At 38.0% G+C, this 15,253-nt stretch overlaps 1 protein-coding gene across 4 annotated transcripts in view; it reads left to right on the top strand.

Moving 5' to 3' along the window:
- Positions 1 to 15,253, top strand: part of LOC132905308 (protein rhomboid) — a 179,463-nt gene that overhangs the window by 123,401 nt on the left and 40,809 nt on the right. The window contains exon 2 of one of the 4 annotated variants that reach the window (XM_060956475.1): positions 5,191 to 5,264. The exons of the other annotated variants lie outside the window; for them this stretch is intronic. The gene's annotated coding sequence lies outside the window, so the exon portion shown is untranslated. The remainder of the gene's footprint in view (positions 1 to 5,190; positions 5,265 to 15,253) is intronic. 4 annotated transcript variants of the gene reach the window in all.

Below are 15,253 nucleotides of genomic sequence, written 5' to 3'. Positions count from 1 at the left end.
ATCGTGATCAACCGACATTGACACGCAAAACACCGTGAATTAATTGCAGTTGCGACTAATTAGTTGTAGTTAGTCGACTATTCTCTTCGTCTCAACGCGAATATCCGGCTTTACATATTTCTGTCTCTGACCTTCGATTCGATCGGTACCTCGTTGCATAATTGTAGCAAAATATTGGAAGTTGGGCTTCTGTAGGTTTTCTCGAATTTAGAAATGAAACGACAAATGTATAGCATGTTTGTTTTAACGAGTACTGTGCGCGTCGCAAACAAAGTCAGCCTTATGGAAAAATTTTACTTCATACTTCCTTGCGACATTTTTCTGCCAGTAAATTGTACCTCTAAACTCGGCAAACATTTTTAAAGCAAAAGGATCAACGTCGACGTCCAACTTGAAGTAAAATATCTTTGAGATCTGCCTCCCTGCAAGGTAAATCTTACTTTTCCAAGAGAGTAAATATGATTTTAAAGTAAACTTTCTATTCTTCAAACGATTGTGCTCGAACCAAACGGTTGACACAGTTTCAACGCAAAGTATTGAAAGCTGATCTATGTACGATAATGGCCATAGTACATTTATATCTCGAGAGTGGTCGTTAACATGGTATCAGTTTTCAAATTCTCGAATTTGTACATTTTTTAAATTCCAAATATTTAAATGTCCGGATTTAAATTTAAATTAAAATTTTCAAATGATCAAATTTCCTAGTGTCTCTAAAGCTTTCAGGTTTTCAAACACTCAAATTTTCAATTATGTTACTATTATTTATCGTTACTATTCGTTCAACGATATTGCGTCTGGACAACTTTTACGGACTCTGTCTGTCTGTCTGTCTGTCTGTCTGTCTCTGTCTCTCTATCTCTCTGTCTCTCTGTCTCTCTGTCTCTCTGTCTCTCGGTCTCTCTGTCTCTCTGTCTCTCTGTCTCTCTGTCTCTCTCTCTCTATTTCATTGAATCTTAATTAATTAAAGACAATTTTAGCAAAAGCAGGATTTCATACAAATGATGAATTATCACCAGCTAAGAACGGACTATTCGAAAGCTCCCAAGAGGGTGGCTGTCGTCGGAGTTGTGTAGAGATAGTGTGTCAGAGGTGGAGGATGAAGGCTAGTTTCCAGGCGCGCAAATGCTTTGGCCCATCCGATCGAGCTTTCTCACCTCGGCTATAATCATGTTAATTAATTGGCTGCCGGTTCACCTTGCTGGCTGCGGTTCGCGAGGGATACGTTGCGGTCTGACCGTTGGTTGGCCAGCTTGTCTCTAGTCTCGGAGGCCAGCCCTGCTCCCGGATGATGCACAATTGTTGTCCCACCCGATCATCTCTTCCCTTCCATGAAAGAGAAATTACTGTGTCATTGTTCTCTGATTGAGCCGTAATTTTGCCACTAAAGGAAACCTGAGTGGCCATTTAACCTCGCGGAAACCTCCGCCAGGTTATTGGCCGGCCACGATTAGCAAAATACCGCGGACAGTAAGGTAATATCGTACAATGACGTAGATTAGTTTTCAGAAATCGCCGTGAAGTAACTTCTCCTGCAATTTGCATAACGCTCGTTCACGCTTCGGAAAATCGTACAAAAATTATTTACCACGCGTATTTACGATCTTCCACCTCTTTTCGCCATCAATTTTTCTCTCTCGAAAAATCTCATAAACGCACCTTTGCTCCGATTAGCAAAACAACAAATTTGCAAAAATATCTTCGCTCCTGAAAATCATACAAAAAGTATCCACTACGCGTATTTGCAGTCTTGCGCCTCTTATTTTAAACGCGCTATTCCTACTACGACTGCCAAGAACTTCCTCTCCATCCACCTTTCATCCTAAAAAGCCCCATAAACTCACCTTTCCGCCAATTTGCAAAAACACTCGCCCGTACTTCCAAAAGTCACACAAAAATTATCTACCCTATCCATCTACGATCTCCCGCCTTCTTTTTATTCGTAATATTCCCAGTACAATTCTGCAGGATGCCTTGCCAACGATTTCTCACTTTCAGATGCCCCATAAATTCACTATTCCTGCAATTTTCCTCTCTGCGCGATGATCCTTCGTCTCCGATAAAACCGACGAAACGGAGGAGGCGATCCCAGGCTGCGAATTAACGGCGTAGCGCACGCACGACAGGAGAAAGTCCTCTGGTGCGGAGCGAAATGGACGAAACGCAAACGGGCATAGATTCCGGGGCAGCCGTGCGTGTTAATGACCACATGCCGGTGGTCGCCGCGTTTCACCGACCGATGAACAGCCTCGGAAAGAGCCTCGCCCATTAGCACCCTCCTTCTGCCTCGATTCGCCCTTTCTAACCCTGCCGCTGCATCTCCTGCTTCTTCGGGCAAACTCCACCGCAGATTTCCAACCGAGATTTTCCCAGGATTTCTGGAATTTATCGACTGTTTGCAAGAGGGTATAAACTCGCCAGGGCGGATCGTCCGAGCGATTTTTCGCAGGCTGCCTTTCAAATGGCTGCATGAAATTGCACGATGACTCCGGAGCATTGTAAAGTCGTGCAGCAGCGCGGTTATAACAGGCCAAATTTTGAATCGACGACGAAACGTCGCCGGATTACTGCGGTCCTACCTGCATTTTCCTATACGTACTCCTTGAGTTCTCGGTTTTAGAGTTTTTCGAGATTTTGGACGGTGCTCGGCAATTAGGGAGTTTGGGGGCGAGAGGGTGGATAGTAGAGCGTTTGCAAATTTGTGACGTATTATATCGGGAATTTAAGTAAGGTTTGAGGATTAGAAAGTTTACAAATTTTGGGGATGTTAGCGTACGATTGGACATTTCAATATTTGGCTATTTAAAAGCGTGAAATTTCGAGACGTTAAAAACGTTTGCTGCTTCGGAAGTGTTGAAATTTGGAAACTGGATATGCTTTGAAATTTTGAAAATTCAGAAATTTCGAGATTTAAAAGTTGGAAATATTGGAAATTTGGCAACTGGAAACTTTCGCAGCTTGACAATTTTCCAACTAGACACTTTGAAAGTTTGAAAATACGAATATTTAAGAAGTTAAAATTTCGAGTATTTAAGAATCGCTATATCTGCTGTTGTATTTTTTGTATTTTACAAATATCGATCCTTTAAAAGTAGTCTGGAAGATATCTCGAGGCAAGGACTATCCTAAAAACTGTAAATTCCAGAAAAGTAACGGTTCTGGGAGATACTTCCTTACTTAACGCACTCCTCAAGACATTTTCTCTGCTTGTTACTCCAGGACGGGGCAGTTAACTCTTAGATAACATTGTTTAACGAGATGTTTCTGGTGGCAATGGAAAAACGGTGTAATGGAAGTGTACGTTCTGCGAGGAAAGTAGTTCAGAAAGATACACTTGGCGTTTCCCTCGAATTTCGGAAGATAAAGAAAGAGACAAATTTAGATGATATTGTTCCTATTTTATAGAAAACTTTACAATAATAATTCTCCTCATCTTTGATGAGCTAGCAGATTTTCTTTAATTAAAAAACCCACCAAAGTAAGGGTTAATAAATTTTGGTAAATAAAATTATATTTTCCTATATTTCTGCATTATCCTTTTCCGTCGTAAGAGAAACGACAGAACCTTCTTCGTTGTTTAATAATTTCAACGATTAGAAATTACCGTTAACAGAAAATGACATGATTAACGACTTTATCGTTAATCATGTAAGAAAAATCCTAATAAAAATTTGAATTCTACTTTACGCACTCCAATTTATTATCATTGTAACTGAAACATTGAAATCATCGGAATTATTCCTATAAATGATTATGAAATTTATATCTTAAGTCAGATGAGAACCATACGTTAATGCCTCATCGTGTTTAAAATATTTCAGAAAACAAAATTATATTGTATTTGACTTCATCAACAAAATTTTATAGATTTTATAACTGAAATATTTAAATTTGTAGATTAAAAGTAAATAAAGATCGTACTCGCCGTATCATTTAAAACATAGCGTATTTTATAAAGTAAAATCATGTTGGTTTGGAAAGATTATCCCAATATTTAGCTGCGGATTTTGCTTCGTATAAATTTCGCACGATTTCAATTTTACATGATACGAATTTAATGTATAAATCTTATAACTGAAATATTTCGAAATCAACAGCACCGATGTGAATCTTAATCATGCTATGATATTATATTTTGAGAAGCAAAATTGAAATTTTTTAATTGAAATTGTGCGGTCAATTTCCGATTCTACTTTGCGTGTAAAAATTCCCATTTCATACCAATATATATATACATTTACTGTATAAACTCGATTATTCGAGTCCTTTCATATTACAGTTTAACCGTCAAAAAATCACAAAATCACACCTCACAGTTTGTAGCTTCAAAATTCAAAGTGTCTCGCGCTCACAAAAATCGAAAAATCTCTTTAATTTGAAAATTACTTCTCGTATTCTCTTTACGTTCTCTATACTTGGCAACAAGAGCGAAGCAACAAGGTCGAACAAATGGGATACCAAGAGGACTCGTTTCTGCGAAAAAGCACGAACACTATAGGAGAAATTCGGGATTCTGATACACTTGTTATCTTGAGGTTGTCTCGCGTGGAAGATCGATGAAGCTGGTGATGAACGGGGACATTCGGAGAACATTGCTCCAGAGGATGTCTTCTGTGCTAGCGTCACGGTGCAAGTGTAAATTCTATGAGAAGGGAGAGAGAATAGTTCTGAACAACACACTTGTTACTTTCCGTAAGTTCCATGAGAGGGCTCGATGGAACCTGATGATGAACCGAAACGTTTCGGAGACGAGATGCTCTCTGCAGTTGTTGAATTCGGAAAGACGGTCGCAGGAAACCGCGAAATCCCTTCATTTAACCATTGCCCAGAGCGTACTAAACCCCTAATCTATTATCATTATTAAATTCACATTACGATAAAGTCGTTAATCATGTCATTTTCTGTTAACGGTAATTTCTAATCGTTGAAATTATTAAACAACGAAGAAGGTTCTGTCGTTTCTCTTACGACGGAAAAGGATAATGCAGAAATATAGGAAAATATAATTTTATTTACCAAAATTTATTAACCCTTACTTTGGTGGGTTTTTTAATTAAAGAAAATCTGTTAGCTCATCAAAGACGAGGAGAATTATTATTGTAAAGAAGAACTCTCTTTTACGCTTATGATGCAAATCTTACAAAAATGGACAGTGGCAAAAATTGATTCTTTTTTTCTGTTTGATTACAGGTAAGAAGCTATTTTAACTGAAAAATCCAGTCATTTAAGACAGAGGATTGGAGACGCTCGTTGTCAAATATCGGGTAAGTCTCGTATACGATAATAATTCTAACGAAATCGTGAGATCATTCTGTTCACTAATGATATATAATATCGACCACAATTAATACTTTCCCAACACAGTCTTCTGTGTCTCTAGAATTCTATCTTTAACCGCACTCGATCCTCGTACGTACTTTATCTTGATTCGACAGTTATATTTCCTATAATATATGCAATAACTTTTTGTTATATACATAGAACGCGAACGGTTTTATGCTTGAAGATATTTGTATAATGCAATTTCATCTTTTCTCTTCTCGTTATACCAGGTTCTTATCGTCGTGTCGCTTTAAACGAACAAAAATTCGTAACAACAGGAATATCGAGTTTCTTGATACAGAACAACGTCAAATCACCATAAACAAAGCGTCTCCCGCTCAAAAAAAAAATAGACTGGAGCCAAATTTACCAACTCTGTGTAATCCCAAACTTCCCAAGCGAGAGGAGGCAAAATAAAATTCAAATCTTCCTCATTTTTCACGCATTGTACCCAAGAACGTTTCCATCGCTATCAACTGCAGAAGAAAATTCGTGTCGTATCGTTGCTCGGGAAATTCCATCGTGGAACGCTTATCGTTCCTTCTTCTCCATCGCCGGCACGTTCCGAATTGCCAGGTCGTTTTCAAGCCGAGGCGACAAAGCGAGTCGTCGCTTAAGTTTTCCCCAGTCGTCGTAAGAAAAGCTTTTCCATCTGGCGACGCGTGACACCCGTTTTATCCGTTATCCTCCCTTCTGTCTACCGTTTTGAACGTCAGCCAAAACTTATTAATTTACTCTACTTTCCGTTCGACGTCCCTTTTCTGACTGGCAGACGCCCCACTCGTTAATTTTCTACACCAAGTTCGCACAAGCTTCACGAAACAGAAAAGCTGCACCACTGAAGTTTTTCTTACGGTCAAAAGTTCGTAGGAGAAAAATGTAACAAGTCGGATTTTTCATATTTTACATATTTTTCATATTTTTAATTTCGTTTTCTTCGCTCGACTTCGATACTAAACGCGTGTATATCTTTGCCATTTTCTTGAAACATTTCAAAAATATCGTTCGTTGTAACATCGTTCAACCGATTTGCTATGAAACTTCGTAGGTCCTTCAGCTGTTTCTCGTATCTTTGGATTTAACAAGTCCTCTTCTCGGTCATATTAAAATATATTAAAATATGTATTCTCTTCTAGCCGTCAAGTAACATAGTAGAAATCTGAAAATCAAGCAGAATTATACTAATGGTGTCTCATACTGAACAACGATCTTGATTATTCTGTGCAAAGTCGAATAATCGTCGTTTTGCTTATCATTGGTCCTGCGGATCAAAAAGGTGTCCTCGTTTTTTATGGATCGCATTCTGTCCATACGTTATTAGCGTGGTACAATAGTTGGAACACGATGTTCTTATTTCCACTGTGCGATTCTTCTTGTTATCGTGTTGCTCCCTGTTCCGTCTTGTTTCGCTCGTAACTTGGACCAAGTTGTTTTTCTTCTTCTGGAGTCGGGGAAAGGGTGATTTTCCCGTTCCTTTGGATGTACTGTTAGTCTCGTTGTTTTTTGGTTGTTTGCTCGTTTCGATCGTTTCAGCGTAGTTCTGTGGAACAAAGGCTATTTTTAGGGACGAAGAAACAGCTTTTTAACGTTACTCATCGTTTTGATCGTGACTACTGATTCAGTTATTTCCACCGGTAATTGTCTCCAAGGCTTTAAAACACAGCCTTAACAAAAGTACGAACTCTTTACAAAATTCTGCTTGTAAAAAGTTACTTTAATTATCAACTATTCCTACGGTTGTATCAGATGTAAAAAAAAAATGTTGTGAAAAATGCTTTTCTACAAAGATCGCACATATAGAACATTGTGCGTCAACAATTGCCTTCAGTTGCGATCGTTTCCGTGGTCGATCACAAAGAAAAAAAAAAATAGAACACCAAGGAAACAGGCTGGAAATTGTTTATCGAAAAATCTGACCTGTTTTCCGGCAGCAGCATGGCGATAAAAATTCTCAGCCAGGAAGCACGATTTGTGACAAACTGCCCGTTTCTTTTTCTTCCTCTATTCGTAAAACTTAGGAGAGGGAGGGACGAGAAAGAGAAGAAGTGGATCGAGCACATTGTTCGCGGAGCTCGAACCTCTTTCTTTTTCTAGCCCCACCCTCGACGAATTTGTCAGGCGTCGTAAATTCGATGAGAGGCGCCGCTAGACGAGGTCGATTCTGTCGATTTACGGCTACCCATTAAGACGCTATTTACTCGTTTATGGGTTAACCGAGACCCGCTCGATACGTTTATTCCACGTTGGAAAACGCAACCAGACGTGCACTCAAAATTACGAGGATTACTTATTTTGATAAAAATAATGATTTGTCCAACTCGATCGCGTTGAATTAGTCCGAAATCGTGCTCTGTTTGGAAGAACGTTTCTACTGTGTATACAGTACGAATGCAAAATGAATATACACCGTGAAGACACGAAAATTCAGAAACTCTTATGCGTGTGTAGATTGAAAATTCATTGACAAGACACAGCCTACGTAAAAATACAAATTAATAGTAAAAAGAGTGAAAGTATTGCGTGTGAATATTATGCATTCCACTTAGAAACTTCAAAATACCTTCGCGTCGCATAAAACAGCAGAGTAACGCAAAATCTGCTACTTTAACGTTAACTATTGGGTTGGCAACTAAGTGATTGCTGATTTTGTCATTAGGTGGTATTGACAAAAGCCGCATTCACTTAGTTGTCAACCCAATATGTTCCTTTGAGCGCAGTAAAACGTTTGTTCGAAACGGTTTTTCACGTTAGAAGCGGTTGTGACTTAAATTTAACGATAGGAAAACATAACTAAGAAAAGGGCTATTTACATAGAAAAGAACGTTTTCTACCGAGGAACATCAACATTTTTACAAATGGAACGAGAGATATATTTTTATCACCACGACAGTGTACGATAAAAAGACCTTGGATAGCCAGGCACTCTTCTTCCGCACCCTTATCTCAAGCACACGTTCCACTTCTAACGATCGAAACTCTGTCACCCGTGCACACACATTCACTTGAAATTTCCGTTCTTGTAAAACTCCCAGGACATCTACTTTTCTTGCGAATAATTTAATTAAAGATAGCATTTAGGAAAACCTGACTTGAAAATTCGATAACGCGATAGGGACGTTGACAAGTATCTCAGTACATTCTCGGATTTTTTGAAAGTCTTGAAACTTCAAGAACCGAGCTGCCGACTTACAAAGTTAAGAAAGTCGAGCGAAATGTTCTCTAAGAATCGCCGCGGTTATATTTACTTAACATTTTTACCGCTGATACTATATTTTATCGCGAATATTAAATTATAATATAATAATATATTATATATAATATATAATAAAATAATAAAATATACATTATATTTGGAAATATTTGTTTTTGGCGCGTTTTCCTTGCCTCGGAAGTGTCTTTTTATATAGAGACTGAACGTCATAGATTATTCGTTTATTATGGAAGAAAATCGTGATTAAAAACAGGTTGGAAAACCCATCGGTCTGACTAGAAACTAAAACAGTAAAAAAAAAAAAGACAAAATCGTCACGTTTCGATATGAAGAACATTTCTCTATTTTACTGAAAAAGGTAATTAAGAAAAGAAGGTCTGTATCCAGTGAACGTGATCTATCGTAATAGGTATCTAGCAGTAGTCTATAAAAGAAGGAAATTCCCATTCATTCTTGCCTATCGACCAAATAAAACGCGAAAACCGAGCAAACTCGCAAGCGAAACGAGAACGAGCAATTCCATCCGTCACGGTTGACGCGAATCTCGAAAAGTTGCTGTCGAAACGCGACGAATGCGATTATCATAGTCGCAACATTGTTGATTTATGGGATTTACAAGAGCGGTATATAGAGAGAGAAATATTGAAACATCGAACAGGACGTTGGAAAACGGTGGAAGCACCGGTGATTTTGGCCGACTGGCTTCGACAAATATCGAATTTGATAAGTGTTTATGACGCGTGATAGCGCTCGCGATATTAAGCCGCGGCCGATAAATTAATCCGCGTCTCTCACGTTCGCTTCACGTTTTGTGCTCGAAACCGCGTTACGAAACGACGACACCGCGATGACCGCACGTTTTTTTTCCCCCTTTTCCTATTCCTTTTTTTCTTTTTTTCTTCCCTTTTTTTTTGCTTTTTTCCTGTTTTTGTTTTCTCCTCTGCCCTCGACACTCATTTCGATTAATTCGTTTCGACGAAACGCACGGTTTTTGAATATTCACGATCGGCGGTTGTACACGTTGTCGAGTTTCGTGTTCAATTCGACGAAAACACAAAACGATGGCGGCAGCAAGTTAACTAACAAGTGGCATGAATAAAGATTAAAAGAGGGATGATGGCCTGCGTGCCGAGAAATATTTCGGTCGTTACAGGGTAGTTTGATGGGGATGTTGATGGGCGGGGCTTTTATTGTTGTTGATTCTTTTAGAAGGGGTGTGATACATGGAATAGATTGGTTAAGGTTCCTGACAGGTATTTGGTACGTTGTAGTCGACTAACGTTTGTTACAAAATTATACTTCGATCGATGCAACAACAATTCCCTGTTTTTTCAAGCTTTTTTTCGGAAGCGGAAGCTTTTATCGTTATTGGCGTTGTTTAAAATTTTTGTAGTGGATAAATGTTAGGATAAATGGACGAAGGGTAGTTTCAAGAGATGTTGGTTGCGCGATTATCAAAATAACGTTTGTTGAAAATTAAGATACAAGCCACAAAACATGCATTTTCTAAGCTTTTTTTGTAAATGGAGCCTTTATTGCTTTTAGCATTGCTTAAAAATAGTGGAAAGTGACTTTTTACGTATATATTCTTGTTCCTTTTTAGCTTATTAAATTATATTCCACGTTATTCCAATCGAAAATCTACAAATAATTCAGAGAAAAAAACAGAAGAATTGGTATTTATTTGCTTAATACTGAGAATGCCAAATTAAATGAAATTAACTGCTAAATTAAATTAACGAATGCTAAAGAATGCCAAAGGAGGAACAGAGGATTAAGAGATTTTATGGAAAGATCTAAAACATCCTTTTAGATCATCTAAAATGTGCAAAGGAAATTCTCAATTCGAATTACTCTATCGCTACCTATCACATAATTTCGCAATTGTGCGATTTGGCGAGCTTATATTTCTAACGATGTAATCCATACTAGCGTGTAACAACGTGCAACTGCACACTCGTATACATTGCATCATTAGAAATACAAACCTACCGAATCTCACAACATCACTAGTTCAAAGTCCCATGATATCTCGTCGAAGCTTGCGTTAGGTTCAATCGCGTATTTTGTTTCAAAGCTATCATCTATCGATTTTGCCGATATAATCGAGCAGTTATATCTCGTTACGAAGCGAATGAAACTTCAAAATGTTTGATATAACGCATACGATACTCGCGATAAAACTTTATACTACTTGAATTATATTTTCATGTGTCACGTAAGTAACGAACACGAAGCTAAACAAAATTGAATAACTAGCACATGCCACGAGTTATGTCTATTCGTTGTTCGCTCGCGGTTCACCACGATGGTCTGCCGCGCGTTTATCGACGAGACAGAGAAGCCAGCGGAGCGACTATCGGAATTACGAGTGCCATTAAGAGCGGTCGAAAGGTTCACGGAGAAAACGGCCGCGTCAAGGCCCGTTTACGAGCGACGCCGGCGTCTCCGGCGTCCTGCTGACGGAAGAGAATCGAGTTTAAGCGCTTTCACCGGTCGCGCCGAGCAGCCTTTTACCACGGGCTCCTGTGTTGCGGCCTGCTGAAAAAAAATCTATAACGCGCGTAAGTGTGCAATCGTTGCTAGGAAGCTTTAAAGGCCCGTGTTCAACATCTCCTCTAACGTCGTTCCCATAAGCTCGTCTTTGCGTCGTTAAGGGGGATATAATGCCACGCTGTCGTTTCCTTTTATACGAGATAAAGGGTTCCAGTATTGTATATTACGTATACGCTTAATTTGAATTTTACGTAGTACGTCAGAGACGACGAATACTCTCGTGATTCGTTGGAAATTGCAAAGTTACTTTAATATACGACGGATTCTATTCTATCGTTTTAGAAATACATTGAAATTTCATATTGATATCGATAATTCCACGGTAGAAAAATAAATTGCACAGGCTAACGTAGAATCGATTGTCCGTGGATAATTTTCAACCTAATCGCATTTCTCTGTCGCTAGAGGATTCTTAAATTTGAGAAAAATATTTAAATAATCTCTTTGATCGATTCTCGTTTCGATTTCACTCGACAAAATTGTTTCGAAGGATTAAAAGAACTGTCAGGGAAATTTTCCTCCATTGAAACTGAAGACAGATTAAGATACAAACAATTCTCACGAGACTCGAAGAATCTCCATTTCCACGCGAGTTACTTACGACAAAAAGAAGAAAAGAGAAAAACATTCCGGCGAAATGTGCGGTGGATAGAAAGGCCACGAAACAGCGGTTTAATTACCAAAGCGAGAGATTTTTCGAAATTCGTCCTCGTCCAACGATCCCAGTGTAAATTGCCCCTTAAACGACTCTCTAATTACGCTCCTTGGCCGGCTATAATCGTTACCTTTTACCCGCCAACTTTGTCGAATTATCCGAGAAGAACTTTCCGACTTATCGATAAACTTTTCGGTTACTGCATACTTTTATCGAGCACGTGGAACGACGACAATTCCCTCCCCTTCTCTTGCACTCTCGCGAAGGGAGATTCATTAAAAATGTCAATTAGAGCTTCCGCTCCGATTCACCGAGGAATGTGCAATAAGAAATTTCCGCTTCCTACCCCAGATGTCTTCCGGTTTCGTCCAGAAGATTCGTTTCTTTTCTTTTCGCGAATTTCCAGGAAACGATGTTTCCCATTAAAATTGCGAAATTTGAATATGAAAGGTATGTATTTCGAGATGAAGGAATAATAATAGTCGGTTGATATCGGAGCGGAAGACTGGTATCGTTGTTTACAGAATTTGGCAACTTTTCTTTGTTTATTTGTTTAAGCGAGTTGTATGTTTATTTTATGGAATCTTATTGAAAACAGGCGTAAAGAAAGGGATGGCTCGATCGACGTATAGTTCGTTTTAATACAGTTGTTGCTGTTAGTTGGCTTTAATATAAAAGGGCGTGAATATTCCGGAGGTTTTGATTTAGATTAAACGATCTAGAGGGGCATTGCTCTCGCGTAGTTCAAATTTTAGGATGAATAAAAAATCTTCGATGCAGTGGCTTGAAAAATCAGGCAACGAGTAATTATCGAAATGGGGAGATCGTTCGCATAATAGCGTGCGTGTGTACTCGCATTATGCGTTTCGATATCCACGCTTTTTTCAGTTTCCTTCGTTTGCCAGTATTCTGTCGTCTTTCCGTTTTCTTTTCTTCGCTTAGCAGAGTTCGATGAATTGCGAACATTTTATAGATTCGGAGGTACCTGGACTTTTATATTTAAAATATAACTATACATATATTTCTAATTTTTATATTTTCAATTATAAATGGAGTAATGTTTGAGGTGTTGATAACGCGATTAAGGAGTTTGGAGATTAGATGGTTGGACGGTTAGTGGAAGTTTGAAGACCTGAGAGGTTAAATATTTGAGATTGGAAATTTGAGAGATTAATAGTAGCTTGAGGATGTTTGAACTGTGGCAAAAACTTGCAGATTTGGAGATTTACAAGGAAGTTGGTAAGTTGAGTAGATGAAGAATTCGAGCGTCCGAGGAACAAAGATTTCTTTGAATATCCAAATCTTTAGAAATTTGGTTATCCAAAAATTTGCTAATTGAAATAAATTGCAATCGTGCAAATGAATGTCTTAAAATCGTCGAATCTCGTATCGTTCGTGCTAAAATTCACTACTCACGAACACGGTATCATTATCATTGTCATTTCCAAAGTCCTGAAGGTGGTCATTATGATTGCCAATTACGATATTTTATCTCTCACGCGCGTTATCTTCGACCAATGTGTATCACTTCACTGCAACGAACCCGAAGATCCGACACTGTATCACCATTAACGTCGACAAGTATTGCCATAATATCGCATTCAAGTGGAGTTTCGATTTATCGATATCAAAGCAACAATTCTACTCTACAATGCATTCGCGCGTCTCATCGATTTTTTAATACTTATCGTATTGTCAAAAATAAATTATCCTCAAGTAGCCTACTAATTTACGTATTTCCTGTTACCTTCTCCCTGAGAATTTTTCATCGAACTGTTTACGAGATGATCGAGCTAATTGACCTATCGATTGATTACTTAACGAGTCTTTAAATAGAATACGTATCGTGTACATTAATATTCATTGCAGTTTATTAAATTTTAATAACATCAGCGAAACATACTCGTTTTCCGATTTCATGAACCGAACGTCCAGGAATAAAATTTAATATTTCAAAACGGTCAGTGTGATGATCAGTGCAACGCGATATCGGATTACTGGTCATAATTATTGTACTTTACGATGAAATTAAATACACGACATATTCTCCAAAAGAAATATTGTAATATTCAAGCAAATTTTAGTAACACGCGTTAGTTTCGCGAAAGATGGGTCAACAGTATGGTTGATTTCCGACGAAAAGAAACAAAAAATCTGGACACTGGTATCGAAAATATTTTTATCCTTAACATGGGCAAAATTCCATTTTCTTTCGCACGATGGCAGCAAAAATTCGCGTCGCGACACTTTTATTCGAACGTTCCACCAACGGTGCCGATATTCGTGGTTTTATCATGGCACCTTGCGTTAAAAACGGCTCCGAATCCCATAGGTGACACCGGTCTAGCGACGTTCCAGCCACCCGCGGTGATTATTTTCGCTAACTGTCGCGGTTAGCCCGCGAACGCGGCCCCCATTAAATGCCTTCGACCAAAATGTTCTCCACCACTGTCTGTCCACTCTTGATTGTCCATTTTACGCTTGAACCGCGTTAATATGGAACGAGTACGATGTGAGAAAATGAAATATTTCCCTGCATAGGAATATTTTATTCTTGGGATTCTGAAATGTACGTGATTGCAACATGGTTAAAATGACGGTTGCCATTGGAATTTAATTAGTAGAGATTAGAAGACTTGAATAGAAAGAGTAGAATTAATGCTAATTACTAAAAATTAATAGAAATGAAATAAGTTGTTACAGAATTATAAAAAGATAAATATAGAATTAATAGCGATGAAAAAAAATAAAAATATTTAAAAATATAATTATAATAGAACGTTAAAAGAGAAATTTTTGAAAACGTTGAATCTACAAGGAGTAACCACCTTTCGTAAATGTGTTTGAACAAATACTACTACTGCAAGATGTGGAATCATTTTCCTAGTTGTATGTGTGGTTCTGGCATTATAGAAAATTTCCAGTCGATAAAATTGAACAACAACGTTACTTTAATTTAGTGGGTTAATTAGTCATTGTTCGTAACTACGTAGATGTGGTTATGTAAGATGAATTTTGGAACGACGTCTCTGGGCACGTGGCCCAATATTAATAAGAAAAAGTTGAGGCGGTTTAAATTTCCAAACTTTCGAAGCATATATCTTTCTCGCACACTTTAGCTACAGTGCATTAAATCTCGAGCAGGATACTTCTTCTGCTGTAAGCCAGTTTTTGAAACATGTTGCACCACTAAAATCTCTAAAGTGATTCCTGAAATATCTCGTATATTCTGTGCTGTTAATCATCCACCCTAAGAAATCGCAGAATTTGTTTCTAAATATCCTAAGATATTTCTTTAGCATAAAAATTATTATTATCTGTTAATATTATTATCTATTAGCAAGAGAAACATCGGCTAACTTCCTCTAAAACTCAATACGATACATTTTATTTCTATTCTTCTATATTTCAATTATTATAGTTTACATCTGCAATAAGTAGATATCTTTTAAGCATTCCAATACCCAAGTATACTTCGCTAAAGTTTATTTCCTAAACTCGTAGCGAAG

The sequence above is a fragment of the Bombus pascuorum genome, chromosome 3, assembly GCF_905332965.1.
Source record: "Bombus pascuorum chromosome 3, iyBomPasc1.1, whole genome shotgun sequence".
NCBI lineage: Eukaryota > Metazoa > Arthropoda > Insecta > Hymenoptera > Apidae > Bombus > Bombus pascuorum.
Note: the sequence above shows the minus strand (reverse complement) of the source record. Positions and strands in the feature narration are given on the sequence as shown.